Here is a 17,300-nt window from a genome sequence, read left to right on the forward strand (position 1 = left end):
TGAATATTTGTAAGCATAAATAGTTGAAATGGGAAGTAAGAGGTGATGGGAAATGCAAAAAAAAAAATAGCTCAATACTAATTCATTTGTGGCTTAAAAAATAAAAATCAGCAACAGAGAGGACTCTGTTCCTAACCCAAAAAAGCACAGGATGGAGGTCAGCCTCGGGTAACAGTGGAGAAAAAGAGCGGTAGGAAGAGTGAACATAATGGTAGGTATTTATGATGCCATTACTTATACGTTCGTGTCCGAAGGACCCGTTCACAACATCTAAGTCTGTGGTAATAAAATTAACTCGGAGCCTCGCAGTGACAGTTCACTGTTTCAAATTAAAGGTTAATTCATTCATTCACTCACTCATTCATTCATTCATGAGCCTCTCTGCTATTATATCCAGTCACACTTGTTCCCTCAAAGGCCTGTTGCCAATTGGCGAGGCTTCAAGAAAGTACGACCCCTTCAAGCACTCTGTGCACAATTGGGGCAGTGTATCAAAGGCAAAAGCACTGATGCAAAGAATGGTTTTTAAAATTTGTCGCAACCACCTTCAAGCACTTCTGATTGGACTTGTGTTAGAACTTTGAATGACCCATGCAAGATGTCTTAGTCAATGTAGTCGCAAGGTAGGCCTCTGGGTGTCAGCTATCGGTATAGAAGTATGTCATCATTTAGCGGTTCAACTTCTTTCATTTTTTTTTTCAGAATGTTTTATATCGAGCACGTATTTCAAGTGGCTGGATGGCCAGCACACTTCCTGCTTCGGAAGTATGCTAGACACGACATATCTGGCATTCGTGTCGAGAGTTGCCGCATATGTAAAGCCCACGTTCTGCAAACATTGCAAAACACGCTGAACAACTGAAAATTGTTCTGTTCTTCGGCAGTGCAAATTTTGGGATTATGAAGATTCGAAAGAATATATGTGTCGAAACTAAACTTTAAATGGAGCGAATTAATTGGTGCCTGAAGGAAATAGCTGTAGCAGTTTAGCCCACCAGTCCTGTCAGTGTTACGACAACATCCGCGCAGTCTTTTCATTTTCTTCGACATCCTAGGAGAGAACTGCGCCCTGCACGGTGGTGTCGCTGATTGCGTGCAGCTGCCTTCGGTCAGATGTCGCACGGGAATACTTGTCGAACGCCGATACTTCAGCGAAACGAAGCGCGTTACTGCGCTTCGCTCGGAAGGTAAGACAGCCGCTGGCGCCAACACTGTTGTTCTTCGTGCTTTTTTTTTGTTCTTTCTTTCTTTTAGCATTATTATTTGTTGTCTCGGAGACGCCGGATTCAAAGGGCAGCCGCAAGAATTTCCACTCTTCCGAAGTGCGACGCTCCCATGCGGGACGGAGACGTGACGTCATGATTGGAGTGACAACCGTGCCTGCAGCGGTCGGGCGACACTTTGGGAGAAGGTGACCGCGACCGACCTCACCGCCGGAAAAGCGTGATGGGAGGCCCACCTTGGGCTTCGACGGGAGTAACGGACCTGCGAACTTCCCACCGACAACCGAGCAATCCCGAGGAAGAGTTGCGTTAGGTAAGCAAGGTGCTTTTCGTGTATGGTCACGGTTCCTTTCGCGGGCAGGCTGCAAGTGGCCTCCGTTTTACGAGTCTAACAAGATGCAATCCTGTCCGTAGAAGCTTGAGGCAGCTTACTGTATTACTTATTCTGCCTAACGCAGGTAACTGAAGGGAGAGAGGCATTCTTTAATAGGTGCTGGAGATGTTTACCTGACCATACGCCTAAGCGTGCTAGCCTGATGACATCGGCAATGTGCGAAGTGGGCCATTCATACTTAGTAAACGTGTACACAACATACACGAGTAACAAGCACAGACATACACAGTGACAAGCATTTGGAGCACCTGGTTTATGCCAGTATCCCACCGGCGTTGACGGACACACTGTTAACCCTTTGCTGCGTGCAGGTAGCTCCAAGTAGAATCAGTTAACCATTACAAAGACAAGAATGAATATGTGCTCTTCTTCTTGTGTTGGCAATGTGTTAGCTTGTTGTTTTTATGTACCACACCCATGTGTGTGTGTGTATATATATATATATATATATATATATAGAGAGAGAGAGAGAGAGAGAGAGAGTAGTCACTGGATTTTTTAATGGCCTGAGCGTACTTAGAAAGATCAGAAGCACGACTTCGCCGTTATCTTTCGTTTATTTAACCAACAGTTTCGCTCTGTGGACCGATCTTTTTCAAGGGATACCTTTAAAGGGTCGGTCCGCCAACCGAAACTGTTGGGTGAATAAACCAAAGATAACTGCAAAGTTGTGTTTCTGACTTATATATGTACATAATTCTAAACATGTTTTAGGAATCGCCTATAGTAGTAGAACGATTCTGCTTCATCAGGAGGGTTACTCTGAAGAGGGGAAAGGGGACGACATTATTTCCGCTCCAAACCTAGGTGCCCAGCTAGCTCATTTAGAAAATTCCACTGAACTTTTAATTCAATTAGAATTTTTTTTAAATTCACCCAGTTTTTGGCCTGTTTGTCTATATCTAACCAATTTTCCGCCAACTTAGGTTACTGGTTAGTCCATTGTCTAATAGTTAAAGGATAGGGATGCTGTTGTGCTGGGAGAACCGAGTTAGAAACACAAACCGTCAGGTCAACTTGGGTCACTGGGTATATGACATTGGGTATGTGTAGCTCTTCAATTAACCTTTCTGACGACTACTTGGGTCGCCGGGCATGTGACACTGGGTACGCCGTTTTCACGAGGTCGCGGGATCATTCGATCCCGCGACCTCGTGCTCAGCAGCCTAACACCATAGCCACTGAGCAACCACGGCGGGTGACTATTGAAATCCTAAAATAGTTCAGAATTGCCAAGTTCAATAAATTCTTAAGCACCATATTCACACCGTCGCAATTCTGGGTTAGCTATAGTTGCCACAATGCTTCTTTCTTTCTTTTTGGCGTCTGGGTTCATGTCGAGAAGCCCTGTCTGCTGGCACTTCAACTCCGCTCTCCATTAAATAACTTCTAGCCTTTCGCGTGCTGAAGCTACAGCAGCATGAACGTTTGGGATGGGAATCGTCTTGTGTGTGTGTTGCGTGTGCGTTGCGATGTACAATGTTCTATTTTAACTTTCTGTGAAGTATCCTTTAGCATGCTCTAACTTTCTGCATATTAATCTCCTGTCTTGTTCGAATACTCGTTTCGGTCATATGTGTTGTTTGACTAAGGGATAAGTACTACTCGGCATCCTTCACAATGTCAATCTCTCTAACGCTCACATTTATTAAAAAGAAGGATACCACAATTTTGCAAACTGAATGTATTGGTATGCCTAAAGCGAATCAAATTGTTACATCAATTTTAACGTCTACGCCTAAGTGTTAATTTCTCTGCCTGGCAGTTGAAAAAATCGTGTTCACAAAATCGTGGCATCTGACATCGTCACGTGTAACGCAACATTTGAGTTCGCTTTAAATCATTGAACTGTTGCACTTTACATATTTTTTATTTCAGTTGTAGCACATCTTCAATGTTATTTGCTTCATGCTTCAATTTTCTTGAACTTTCTTTATTTCGCCATATTTTTCCACAAATACGAGGACCTAATATCATGCCATAGTGTAGGTCATTATTTATCATTGTCTCTTTGAAACCCAACGAATTCACTTAACTTCAGATCAGCAGTTACCAAACTACAGCCGTACTGTGTTACACACGTATACTAATAGGGGCGGTCCGAGCTGCCGTGAAAGATGTGAATGAAGTGATGGGCTGGGACGGAAACGACTCATCAAGAACAGCGATACCGTAAGTACTAGGTCACATGTTAGCGAACGTGAATACCAAGATGAGTCGACAACCTCGGACTCAAGAATCAATTCACAACCATCCCGACACGAAGACAAGCATGTTTCAAGATCCGGACAGAGCTATTATAATAATTACACGGAACAAACGCTTAAGCCAACGTACGGCTTCTCCTCACGCTTGCAAACGTCCACGGATGTTTTTCACGATGGCCGAATCTGCTGCATCTTATTTTTCGACGAAATACGGGGACGCGGTGCGCTTATCAGGAGGACAGAGGGAGCTGTTGTTGGGTGGGATGGCTGGTGCGGGCTCTTCTGCATGATTATGCTTAGCGCAACGCTTAGACGGATGCAGGAGATCGGGTGAAGAATAGACGAAAAGAATTTAATTGTTTACCTTGGTTCTCGCCACATACTTCCGAGGCCGAGTAACGCGCACGAGAATAAACCGCGGTGACGTCACAGTGAAATCAGCTGCGTTGCTTGTCCGTTTCGGCATCTAAACGGCGGCGTGATTCAGGCGCAGCGGGCGACAGCAGAGGTTCGGCAATGCCGACTTCGCGTGGTGTGCCGACAACAAAGCCATCGTTTGTCCACTCACGTGCTACGTCCTAACGTAGCCTGAAAAATCATGAAGGCAAAAGTAACAAGTGTAGAATAACACAACACGCATAGGAACGAAAAAGATTGTCGAATGTTTCCACATTAGATTGTGATTGCACGGCAGGTGTTTTAGCTCGCCGTCCGCAGCATATAATAAGTATGATAAAAATAAGTCTAGGTATACATTCTACGGAACAGTACGAGATGTATTAAAAGAAAAGGTGTAAGGTAAGAATAGTATCAGTCCAGAATGAACATTATATCCATGTTGCTGAAACTTGACGGATAAAAATGATAAGAAATCTGATCACAGTGACAAGTATAACTTGTGGAACGGAAAACGCTAAGGCGTAACGTTACGAAAGAGGAAGACCACAGGGTACATTAGTGAAAACAAACTTCTGCCCGACTCTTGGCCAATTCAAGGACACTAAGGTCATCGCCATCATCATCATCATATTGCCGCGTCTGCAGTGAGGCAAGGACGATGACGACAAGAAGGTGCATCGGCATTTAATGGAAACATATAGCGAACAAGAGTAGACCAGCCCGCGGTATTAAACAGTCCTTTGTTACTGTGCCTGCTGACTAGTGCGTTTGTCTTTCACGTTTCCGATGCTGCGACAATATCAGGTCGACGTCTTACTCTTCAAAGGACAAGATTCTTGGAGAAACTCTTTCGAAGTCGTGACTAGAGCTTGGCTCTGCCATGTGGCCCTTTCCATTGGTGAGACCCTACTACAGATTTAGCCAAAGGAACGTTTCTGGTGCCCTCTGCAGTTTTCTGTGGGGAAACAAGACATGAAAAAGTTTCTCTTTGTACTACTCTTGTATCTGCTTAGTGTAACATTTAGTTATTTTTACTTCAATATCTGTGTCAGCTATCTTTTATTTCACAATCTCCGGTTATTAACTTCGTTTCAGTTTATATTGCGGATTTTTTTTTTTTTCATTTTCTTGAACCCTCGTCCCGCGTCATTTATGGCCGATCCCCAGAGTTGGTTGCGACATTGCACAAAGGAACAACCAAGCAGCTCGGATTGCCGCTTTGAGATTAACAGGTAGAAGAGTTGGGCAGGTCATGTCACAAAATACCAACATATGCATAGTAGCAGATTCGGAGCCACAGGGCCGGACAACGCGGACGATAAGGGAAGAGGATTAGATATGATGATGTTAGGAAGTATGCAGGCGTAGGTGGAGTTGACTTACGACAGAGAAAAGTAATTTAAGATCACTGGGAGAAGAAGCTTTTATCATGTAGTGGGCATGAGAGTGTTGTAACTATAAGTACGTGAAATATTAACCGCAGAAGGAACATTCAGCCTCGGGTTAGTTCTCGCGTAAAACACAGGAAAAGAAGGCTTCTCCAGCAGCATTAAGCGGATGCTGGCTGCTTTGGAACATCAAATCAAATGGGATTTTACTGTCAAAAAAAGAAAAGAAGAAAAGAATGAGGGATGAATATCTGCAAAGGTATTTGGACAGTTAGCCTATATGCAAATAAGCTATCGGTCAAATTTAATATACATGTTTAGGTAAGCCAGGTTGATAAGCCAATACCCGCCGTGGTTGCTCAGTGGCTATGGTGTTGAGCTGCTGAGCACGAGGTCGCGGGATCGAATCCCGGCCACGGCGGCCGCATTTCGATGGGGGCGAAATGCGAAAACACCCGTGTGCTTAGATTTAGGTGCACGTTAAAGAACCCCAGGTGGTCGAAATTTCCGGAGTCCTCCACTACAGCGTGCCTCATAATCAGAAAGTGGTTTTGGCACGTAAATCTCCATAATATATATATTGATAAGCAGAGCTGTAATGAATAGGTTGTGCATAACCTGCATAAACCTGACAACAGTGTAACTTTACAATCACATGAAAAACACAAAGCACAACAAATACAAAATAATAACATTTGCGTACTAAACATAATAGTGATGTCTAACATTTAAGACAATGTCAAACGTACAAAGGAAACTACAAAGTGCATGTACATTCGACACAACAAATCGTCCCGATGAAAACGTTTTAGTAATATGATAGGAATATGACAACGTTATAATTGATGAGGATTAAGTCCCAAAACTACACGCTGACGATGAGTGACGCCGGAGTAGAATTTTGGCATTGCTTTCAACCACCTGGTCAAAGTCAACGAGTCATATTTGGCTCGGGACATTAACCGGATTGCCACCTGCGTGGCGAAAAACAGTGGGAAAAGTGCGAAGCCGGGGTGTCGTCTGCTTATGTTCAACCCTTTGCTGAACGGAAATGGCAGGTGGTGATGGTAGACACTTCGTTATTGAAACAATGGCCTCTGTTCCTGGTTCACGGAATACAGGCCAGACTCCACGATGTAAGAGGTGCGAGTTCTGATGAGGGAGGCCACCGCTTGACTTAGTTTCTTTAAAGAAAATGAGATACTCAGGCTCGTTACAGATTAAAGAAGCGTACGAAATGGTTATATGCGTTTCTTTTTAACTGTACGGGCCATCTTAGGGGCTAGGCATGCGTTCGCATTTCTGTCGACGACCGCAGTTCTAAGGTGCCCCAAAACGACGTCGTTTACAAGTCCACTCGTTAGCGCATTGCTCGTTCCCGGCTTTCTTTTTCTTCCGGCCACGTTCGCCGCTTCCGCTTTTTGTTCCGGCCCTCTCGTGCTCTTCGCCCAGTGAGGACCGGTCGCGCAAGTCGGCTTCCCCGCGTCACTCGCGGGAGGGAAGGAAGGGAAGGTCTGGGTCGCGCCGCCGGGCGCCTAAAGCGAAGGCATTGACCGTCAACCGCGTGACGCCGCCGCCGCCGCGGTCTCAACGCGCTCGCTTTCAAACTCGCGCTCGCTCAGGAAGTTACCGGTCCAGGTTACGCTCACCAATCGGAAGCGGCGCCGGTACACGCCGGCCGGCCAATGGCGTCGCCCTCTCGGAACCGAGGGCGAGGAGGGAGCCACCTGGCGGAGAGGGAACGCGCGCGCGGCGGCTTTTTATAAAACGTGCACCGCGTCGCCTTCTTGGTCGTGCGGAAAAAACACACACACGCGCACGCGCTGTGCCACCGGAGCAGGCAGGCGGGAAGGGGAGCCCACCCGAAACACACACACACCCTCGCGATCGAAAAGGAAGAAGCCCCACCGATTTAAGGTGGCCATGACTTTAGCCTGTACGACCCGCTTTTGACGTGTGTGAGTGCGCGTGAGTGGAGGTGTGAGTGCGGCGGAAGCAAGAAGAGGAGCTCCTTGATCAGAGTGCAGAGGATCGGCGCAGTCCCGGCGGCACGTGACAAGAAGAGAGGCAGCCCAGCCGAAACGCCATCATCGGCGAAGCATCGTCAAAGGTTGGTTGGCACCTGCTAATACATAGCCGTTATTTCCTTCCTGGGATCGTCGAGCGCTTGTCGACCGATTGATTCACTGCAGGCGATTTGCCGAAGACGGTTTTATTTCTATATTCTGGAATAATTTACGTGCTTCGTTTGCACGAGGTCATGTGTCCTTGTCTGGTATGGCGTAGGGAAAATGAAAGAATGGTCTTGTTGGATGTATTCGTCCAGGACTTGAATATTCGCACAATCGAAGACGCCACTCAAGCTTCGTGCTTGATACAGATGATGCAGCATTAGAAATTCGTAGGGAAAAGCCCCCAAGACCGATAGGAGAAACTGCGTTTAGACAGCGACTTTCGGAGGTACTGCTCTGGGGGAGTGAGCGTTTGTCTCAAAAAAGAAAAAAAGAAAGAACGAATGCTGAAAATTTGTTATAAGCGAAATTTCTTTGAACGTGAATGTTATCTACATATGTAATTAAATGGAGATTGAACGGTGCGGTGTCTCGGATGAAGTTATTTCATTTTGACTCGAGCTTACTCCTGTAGTTATACATTAGCTCATAATTGTTATAGGGGGCCGGAGGTTCTGTCCCCACTGCACAATCTTGAAGCGTGAGCTATATGTTACACCAAAGCTTTGAACTTATGTAGTTATTTGGAGCCGGGTTAAGTGCAGGATAAGAACCTTTATCTGTATTCTTTAATCACGCCTGTACTTTCATAGACGGGCCGGTCTTGTACCTGTGAATTTTGTAACCTCATGGCCTTATGTAACTATGTGCCATTCTGAACCATGTTTATTTTTCTTGTGCCCTTAATAAAGGGTCAGACAGAATCCTAGACTACCGGTTACCTTCTCATCACCTGTCCTGGCCTAGTCATCTCCTTCTTCGTAATGTTGCGTTCGACAGTATAAGCTCCTTCTTGTAATCTAGTCTATACGCTCCTCTCCCAATACTTCGACGTCAGCTGATTATTTTTGTTAATTCACCTGTTACGTTGTTCTCTGGCTCGTTAAAGAATGCAAAAACGCTAGAGTACTTAGATTTAGGTGCACGTTAAGTAACCCCAGATTGTCCAAATTATTCCAGAGTCCCCCACCAGGGCGTGCCTCATAATCAGGTAGTGGTTTTGACACGTAATTCCCAGAATTGATTAAACGTTTAGCCGGTGGAGACGTTCTAAGAAACCCTCGTCGCCTCTCAAAAGCGCAGCGATCAAGCTTACACTCGGGTATACTTCTACTGATTCCACTTTCTCTCTCTTTAATTTTCTTTTGACATGAAGACATATTCCAGTGACGTTGATTTGTGCCGCATGACTTGCTACCGTGTTGCAAAGAACGAGTCACGTATCTGCCACATGGGAGAGACAAATGGACGTTCGAGGAAATTGAGATAACCCGTCTCTGATGTCGCTTCTCGAAGCAGTTGCGAAACCTCGGCACGACTCTGTAATCCCCGGCAACCACGGTTTTCGCGACGAGGGGTGGATACTCGCATTTATGTCTATAATCCTTCGATCGATGAGATATCAAGAAACAAGGAACGAACCTGAGACAAAAAACGATGTGGTGTAAGCTCAGACGTATATGGTATATGGCGGTGTTAGCAGTCTGGCCAAGTTTGGGCAGACCAAGGCTAGCACATCGCCTTATTAACGCGGTCACTGCCCAGAGGTGGGCGTATGCATGCACAACTTTACAGTTGACGATAATGCTGTTTATTTTCCGGTTTGTTCTTTGCTTACTTGTACGCATGTTTGGTGTGCCTGTTACCGGGTATGGACACTGCAATTTCTTGTTTTGTTGTTTGTTTATTTGCTTTCTTTTATCTATCATTCGCCTCAATAATACGTTCGACCTTGACAACGCGGGTCATCATCTTCCCTCCCAGGTGGTCCAAATTTCCGGAGTCCCCCACTATACGGCGTGCCTCATAATCAGAAAGTGGTTTTGGCCCGTAATACCCCATAATTTCATTTTTAACCTCTGGGCACCTGTGACTATTAAGGCAATTTCTGTAAAACCGCACGCGTCAGCGAACTTGCCACAATTTCATTCTTTCCTTCCCTCCTCTCTCTCCCTGTGATCTTTGCTTTCCCCTTTCCCATTCCCCCGGTGTAGGGTAGCCAACCGGACGTTATTCTGGTTAACCTCCCTGCCTTCTTCTTTTCTCTTTCCTCCTCCTGGGCACCTCCTTCGTAACTTCACTTTCTCTCCTCTAATTCAGTGTGTTGAACTCTTGAACGATGATTGTGGTGATCATTTCCCGGACAAATTATAATTGCCCAAGTTGTCTTAAGACGAGAAACCAGTAGACCTTTGCGCACGCTAATTAACTTCACCTCCGATAGCGTAATTCAATTCTGCCTATGGAACATTTAATTCTGTCAGATGTTCGTTCTCAAGGGAAACACATAGATGAGAAGGAGGAGAAAAAAGAGAGGAAAAAACAGAGGTTAGCCAGTGTAAGTACCGGCTGGCTATCCTGCTCTGGAGAAAGGGGTGAAGGAAATTAAACGCGTTGCTCCTATACTTAAGGACTTATGGGCTGTGGCACCAATCCTAAAATTTGTAGCGCATTGCATCGCGTTAAGGTGCGCGCGTATTTGAAATCCCTCCTTTCGCTCTAATGTGGGGAGTATAACGCACGTTATGCGTAAAGCTGGGCATAGTAAGTGGCTGTGCTTATCCGGCCACTTGATTGGCACATATTCGTACATCTTTTCTTTTTTTTTTTTTTTTTTGAGGACAGCGATATCTCACGTTTTTTGCGCCAAACAAACATTTTCGTTTTCACGTGAACCGTGCGGACGTCGGTTTAGTCTGATGGCTCTAGTATTCTTCAGAAGCAGTTTTAGCCAGCTGATTTGCGTAAAAACCACGGTTAATGCCTGATAGTAGTAATTTTCGACAGCGATTAAATCATACCGGCAGCAATCACAGCAGCCAAATAAATATGAAATTTAAAAAAAAAATCTGACTTACTGAGCAAGCACAACTGCTTCTTTCTTGACTCATATGAGTGTTGAACCGATGCATCAATTTACAAGTGACCACGGTCTGGTCCCGACTTTGAAAAACGGCCGTCCTCTTTGATGAACGAGTTACACAAGATGAGTTTTATTACCTAGTTAGCCTGTGTTAACAGGTTGTTGTCATTGTCAGTTATCTTTACTCTGCCGCAGTTAATAGCGCCTGTCAGTCGTGATTACGCGGCAGTTGTCAGGTGACAACTGCTCTTCGCCTGCACATCGTTTAGACGAGAGATCGTCAGAGACCATATCGCTAAGTAATGGGAGTCAAGCGCGAGAGAGAATAGAAAATACCGGGCGTAGTAATTCCGTTGCCCAGCGTGCCGCGTGCTTCCCGCCGTAGCAGTCTTTCTTTTCCTTCATTGTTCGCGCAGTCTCTCGCGTACACTTACTGAGATGCTTAGCGGGCTGCCCGCCGCAGGTAGCGTGATTGTTCGCGCCGTAGAGTATATATAAATATACTCCCCTGCTGTGCCCGACCTTACACGCGAGAGAGGAGGGGGCTGCTGCCTTGAGGAACTCTCGGACGCCCTCCGCGGCCGCCTCATTCGTATAAACACCGCTAACGTAATCACTTCCCGTCTGAGCTTCCCAGCTGTACACGCGAAACAACATGGCGACGCTTGCAGGGTCGCGCGTGTGTGTATACGTACGAAGCCAGAAAGCGCCGCGGAATTCACGGGGCACGTGGGATGAATGAGAAGAAAGCTTGCGCGTGGTATCAGGATCACGTGGTTGCAGGATACTTGCGCGTGGTATTACTGCCACGTGATCTTTCTTGCATCTTAAAAAAAAAAAAGATCTCGCAACGCTTTTGTAGCTCCCGGCGCAGTTAGGTGCAGTCGGCTTGCTCGTATCGAAACTCCTTAGCACCTCAATTATTTCTTAACTCTGAAATTGCTTAATGCCTGAGTGTACCGACAAGTTCCCCCTGAAACGTTCGTAACTGAATTGACGCCATCTACAGGCGTATATACGTTTGAATCGCAGTATTAGTTGACCTTGGCTGACAAGTACGATCTATTGTACTTTCATCATTTTCTCCACTGCTACTTATTTTTATTTCACGTTTCACCCTGGTCATTTGGGACCGGATACACAAATCTTTTCTTTCGTGAGTACTGCATGCTATTGTCCGGCCGCCTTCGCTAACGATATATCCGACAGCAGGATTGACTGGAATTTGCTCTTTACGAACGATTACAGCCTAGAAACTTATTCTTTTTTTTTCGAATAAGGGCCTGTAGTATCATGTTATGCATTTGTCTAGCATAACGTTTCCCGCTTTAATTAACGTCCCCTATCTCTCTCTCTCTCTCTCTCTCTCTCTCTCTCTCTCGAGCTGTCCTGCTCGGTTTCATCGACTGCAGAACTCGCGCTGGCCTAGTTTGTTTCAGAAACCAAGTAGCTTCAATTTCGTTATCAGAGGTATGCCACTGTTTGGATCGGACTGCTGGTACGATCTGTTGGGAACTCGGCGCTGACGCCCGTGGTTGTACCTGGGTCGCAAGCCCCAAGGGTAGCGTTGGCCTGGCGGCCTGGGGTACAACTGGAAGCATCCGAAGGTCCCGGCAAAGCAAGAGTCGACTGGTAACAACGAAACAACTTGTTTATTTTAACATCGCAAAGAGTTGGCGGTCAGGTTTGACCGAAGTAGAGAGACGGGAGAGCACTTCACTCAACAGAAGAAATCGGAGCCCTCTTTTTGGCGTCCGGGGGCAGCTGTTTTTATACTCTCGCAGTTGAGGGCAAGAAGGAACCCCTCAAAAGACGAGCACGTGAATGTACAATGGGCTAATGGTGACGCACACTGTCGTAGCGATGCCGTAGCACCATGTCGAGCACGATCTCGTAGCACCCTGTCGTGGCGCTGCCGGTCGGACACAATGACTGTAATGAGAGGATGGTCCCTGCTTTGGCATCGCCTGTTTCGGGCATAATGACTGGAACGAGATCCCTGCTTTGGCATCGCCTGTTTCGGGCACAATGACTGGAATGAGATCCCTGCTTTGGCATCGCCTGTTTCGGGCACAATGACTGGAATGCGAGGATAATCCCTGCTTTCGCATCGCCTGGTTCTGGCACAATAACTGGAATGCGAGGATGATCCCTAGGCGGTCGCATCGCCGCAGTCGCGCCTGGAAACACCTGGCGATGAGTGTTGCGGCGACGACGATCGGGCCAAAATGTCTGCCGCCCCGCCGCAGTCGCGCCGGCAAAACCACGTGTCGCAGGCGAAACGCAACAGACCGCCCCGCCGGGGGAAGGAGATCCCGATGGACAGGGGACTGCATCCGCTGTCCGGAGGGATGTCGCTCGATGATGCTCATAACCGAAGTCGGGCGTCCCTCGACGTTTCTTGAGCGCAGCGCACAGAGAAGGCCTCGTTCTCTCGTTCAGGTTCGCACGGGACACTGCAAAGTGACTTCGGGAGAGTTCACATTTTTGTTCTCGTTCCCGGCAAGCGTTAGAACTACGCTGAAACTCAACCGCTCAGTCAGCAAGCACGGCACAACCCTCACTAAGCCCTGCCAGGCTCTTTCCCCTTTTTATACCACTGCCTAGTTCCTTACAGTAGTCTAGCATCACTCAGAACGCGTCCACAAATTGAAAAATTGCACTAGAAAGCATATCATCACTTTGAAACACTAAACAAAAGCAATATGTTAAAAAAAAATCCTGCCTCAGGAAGAAAAACATCAGTAACAAACAATTTTGAGGCTGATTCCTACGTTAGGGGCTTCGACTTAAGCCATCGGCGTTACCGTTGAGACTCCCCTTTTTGTAACGCACCTCAAAGGAATATTGTTGTAAAGCGAGGCTCCAGCGCAGGAGGCGGCCATTTTTGGGAGAGATGGTCTGCAGCCATTGGAGAGGGCAGTGATCCGTCTCAATGATAAACCTCGAGCCGGCTAGATAGCATGACAATTTCTGAACGGCCCACACGAGACATGCACACTCTTTCTCGGTGGCGCTATACGCCTGCTCACGACTGGTCAGCTTACGACTAGCATACAGGACGGGGTGTTCTACTTCTCCATTTTCCCGTTGGCACAGTACAACGCCCATGCCTCGCTCACTAGCATCGCACTGAACAATGAACCCTTTTGTATAGTCTGGCGATCGTAGCACAGGCTGGTTTGTTAGGGCACTCTTTAGGGCGCTAAAAGCTCTTTCCTTTGTCTCGTCCCAGACGACTGTTTGAGGCTCTGTTTTTCTTAGAGCATCCGTCAGGGGAGCCGCGATATCAGAGTACCTAGGGATGTACCTCTGATAGTAGCCGGCGACACCTAAGAACGACCGAATATCGGTCTTTGTGCGCGGTTGCGGAAAGTCTCGCACAGCGGCCACTTTTATTTCAGAGGGGCGGCGACGACCCTGACCAATCACGTGACCGAGGTAGACAACCTCGGCCTGTGCTAACTGGCACTTAGGAGCCTTTACTGTCAAGCCTGCTTCGCGCAGGCGGGTTAGCACTGCCCGCAAGTGTGTCATATGCTCAGACCAGGATGCGGAGAATATCGCTACGTCGTCTAGATACGGTAAAGCGAATTCTTGCTGTCCCCGCAACACTTTATCCATGAGACTTGAAAAACAGTATGGCGCGTTCTTCAAACCAAAACTCAACACTTTAGGACGGAATGTTCCCATGGGTGAAATGAACGCCGCATACCTACTAGCCTCTTCTGTAAGTGGAACCTGCCAATAACCCCTGACAAGATCTAGGGTGGAAATAAACTGAGCGCTACTAACTTTCTCAAGGCGCTCCTCGATGTTAGGGATCGGATAAATTTGATCCTTAGTGATGGAATTAAGCCTGCGGTAGTCGACGCAAGGACGAGGTTCCTTGCCCGGTACCTCAACTAAAATCAAAGGGGAGGTATAATCACTCTCACCTGCCTCAATAACACCGAGCTGTAGCATTTTCTTTACCTCAGCCTCCATAATATCGCTCTGGCGGGGTGACACCCGATACGCCTTGGATCGTACTGGCTCTGGGGAGGTAAGTTCAATATCATGAGTAAGTACAGAAGTCCTACCAGGCCTCTCAGAGAACAGACCTTGAAACTCTTGTAATAGCTGGTGTAGTTCGGTTTTCTGCTCGGGCGACAGCGGTGCTTTACTGATAAGGTCACTAATGACTTGACCGGTGTCTTCCCTGTTCGTCACTGAGCCTAGTCCCGGAAGCTCGACTGGAAGCTCTTCAGGAACGTTTATCATCATGCACACCACTGCTTCCCGTTGTCTATAAGGTTTGAGCAGATTACAGTGGTAAACTTGCTGTGCTTTCCGCTTTCCTGGCAGACTTACCACGTAGTTAACGTCCGACAGTTTCTGAACAATTCGTGCTGGGCCCTCCCACTGCATGTCTAGTTTGTTGTTTAGCGATGTGCGCAATATCATGACCTCATCGCCAACCTCAAAACGACGGGCCCTGGCTGTCCGATCATAATAAACCTTGGCCCTCTGCTGGGCCTTTGTCATTGCTTCACCTGACAACTCCTGTGCCCTTCTTAAGCGTTCGAGGAGCTTAAGTACGTACTCCACCACGACTGGGTCGTCGCCCCTACCTTCCCATGATTCTCGAAGCATGCGAAGCGGAGATCGAAGCAAGCGACCGTACACCAGTTCAGCTGGCGAAAACCCCGTAGCCGCATGCGGCGCGGTCCTTAAAGCAAACATCACCCCAGGCAGACACAGCTCCCAGTCAGTTTGATGTTCAAAACACAAGGCTCTCAACACGCGCTTCATGACGGAGTGGAGCTTCTCAACGGAATTCGACTGTGGGTGGTACACTGAGCTGTGTAACAGCTTTACCCCACACCTTTCGAGAAAAGTTGTCGTCAAAGCGCTAGTAAACACTGTGCCCTGATCTGATTGAATTTCTGCAGGAAAACCAACTCGCGCAAATATGGACAGTAGTGCATTGACTATCTCAACTGAGCTGAGTTCTTTAAGCGGCACTGCTTCAGGGAACTTTGTCGCTGGGCAGATCACAGTCAAAATGTGTCTGTACCCCGTGGCTGTTACCGGCAGAGGTCCCACTGTATCAATAACGAGCCGTCTAAAAGGCTCCGTTATGATAGGTACCAATTTCAACGGCGCCCTTGATTTGTCCCCTGGTTTGCCCACCCGCTGACAGGTGTCACATGACCTTACGAAATGGTCTGCGTCCCGAAAACACCCTGGCCAATAGTACTCTTGCAAGAGACGGTCCTTAGTTTTCTTAACTCCTAGGTGTCCGGACCACGAACCCCCGTGTGACAAGCGCAACAGATCCTGACGATAGCATTGAGGCACGATCAGCTGATCGAACTCCACTCCTCGGCGGTCTAGATACTTCCGGTACAGGACTCCACCTCTTTCCACAAAACGCGCAGTTTTCCTGGCGATACCTTCTTTGACATTGCAGCGCACGTTTTCCAGGCTGCCATCCTTTTTTTGCTCGGCTATCAAAGCCGACCGGCTGACTTTTAGCAACCTATCAAGTCCGTCTGACGTAGGCGCGATGAGCAAATCAGTAGATAGCTCTTCTAACTTTCCCGCATCGGGATTTTCCTCTCCGGTATCTGGTGCCTTTAACGTTACAGACTCAAGTTTATTCAGTTCGGGCGTGCTCTGAATATCAGCTTGCTGCGCCTCTGACCCTTTTTCGTTGTTTGATAACGTCGGCCCCGCAACTACCGCCTTTGCAGCGAGCTCCCGAACCTTCGATCTGGTTAAGGCCTGAACACTAGCTTCACCAAACAAAAGCCCCTTCTCGCGCAGGAGGTGATCGGACCTGTTTGAAAATAGGTACGGGTACTGGGGTGGCAGCATAGATGACACTGCCGCCTCTGTCTCAAGCGCTCCGAAAGGTCCTTCAATAAGCACTTTTGCTACCGGCAGACACACGCTATGAGCTTCCACGGCTTGCTTGATCCATGCGCACTCGCCCGTGAACATATGGGGTTCTACGTAAGACGGGTGAACTACATCCATCGTAGCTGCGGAATCGCGAAGCACTCGGCACTCTTTCCCGTTCACGAGGAGGTCTCGCATGTAAGGCTCGAGAAGCTTCATGTTCTCGTCAGTGCTGCTTATTGAAAAAAACACAACTTTTGGTGTTGTTTCCGGACACTGCGCCGAAAAGTGACCCGGCTTCTGGCACGTATAACAAACGCCCGCTCGCCTCATCTCGAACCGCTTTCTGCGTTCGGCTTCGGCTGCCGCCGTCTCCTTAGGTTCGGTCGCACTGCTTCCACTCGCATCCGCACTACGCGTGTTCCCCTTTGCTCTCATGGGTGTGAACTTCGGCCTCTCAAACTTCGAGCCAAATTCACCCTTTTGACCGTCCTTAGCTCCGCGAGCCCGACGCGTCACAAACTCCTCGGCTAGCTCCGCGGCTTTAGCCACCGTACTCACGTCTGGCCTATCCAAGACCCAGTATCGCACGTTCTCCGGTAACCGACTATAAAACTGTTCTAGCCCGAAACACTGCAGAACTTTATCGTGGTCACCAAACGCTTTCTCTTCTTTGAGCCACTCCTGCATGTTCGACATAAGCCTATAC

At 47.7% G+C, this 17,300-nt stretch overlaps 1 protein-coding gene across 3 annotated transcripts in view; it reads left to right on the plus strand.

Moving 5' to 3' along the window:
* Positions 1-1,315: 1,315 nt before the first annotated feature.
* Positions 1,316-17,300, plus strand: part of LOC142589618 (uncharacterized) — a 95,037-nt gene continuing 79,052 nt past the window's right edge. For 2 of the 3 annotated variants that reach the window (XM_075701123.1, XM_075701125.1), the window contains exon 1: positions 7,416-7,721. The gene's annotated coding sequence lies outside the window, so the exon portion shown is untranslated. Of the gene's footprint in view, positions 1,537-7,415; positions 7,722-17,300 lie in introns of those variants that run through there. The other variant, XM_075701124.1, reaches the window with a different exon arrangement.

Source organism: Dermacentor variabilis, chromosome 8, assembly GCF_050947875.1.
Source record: "Dermacentor variabilis isolate Ectoservices chromosome 8, ASM5094787v1, whole genome shotgun sequence".
NCBI lineage: Eukaryota > Metazoa > Arthropoda > Arachnida > Ixodida > Ixodidae > Dermacentor > Dermacentor variabilis.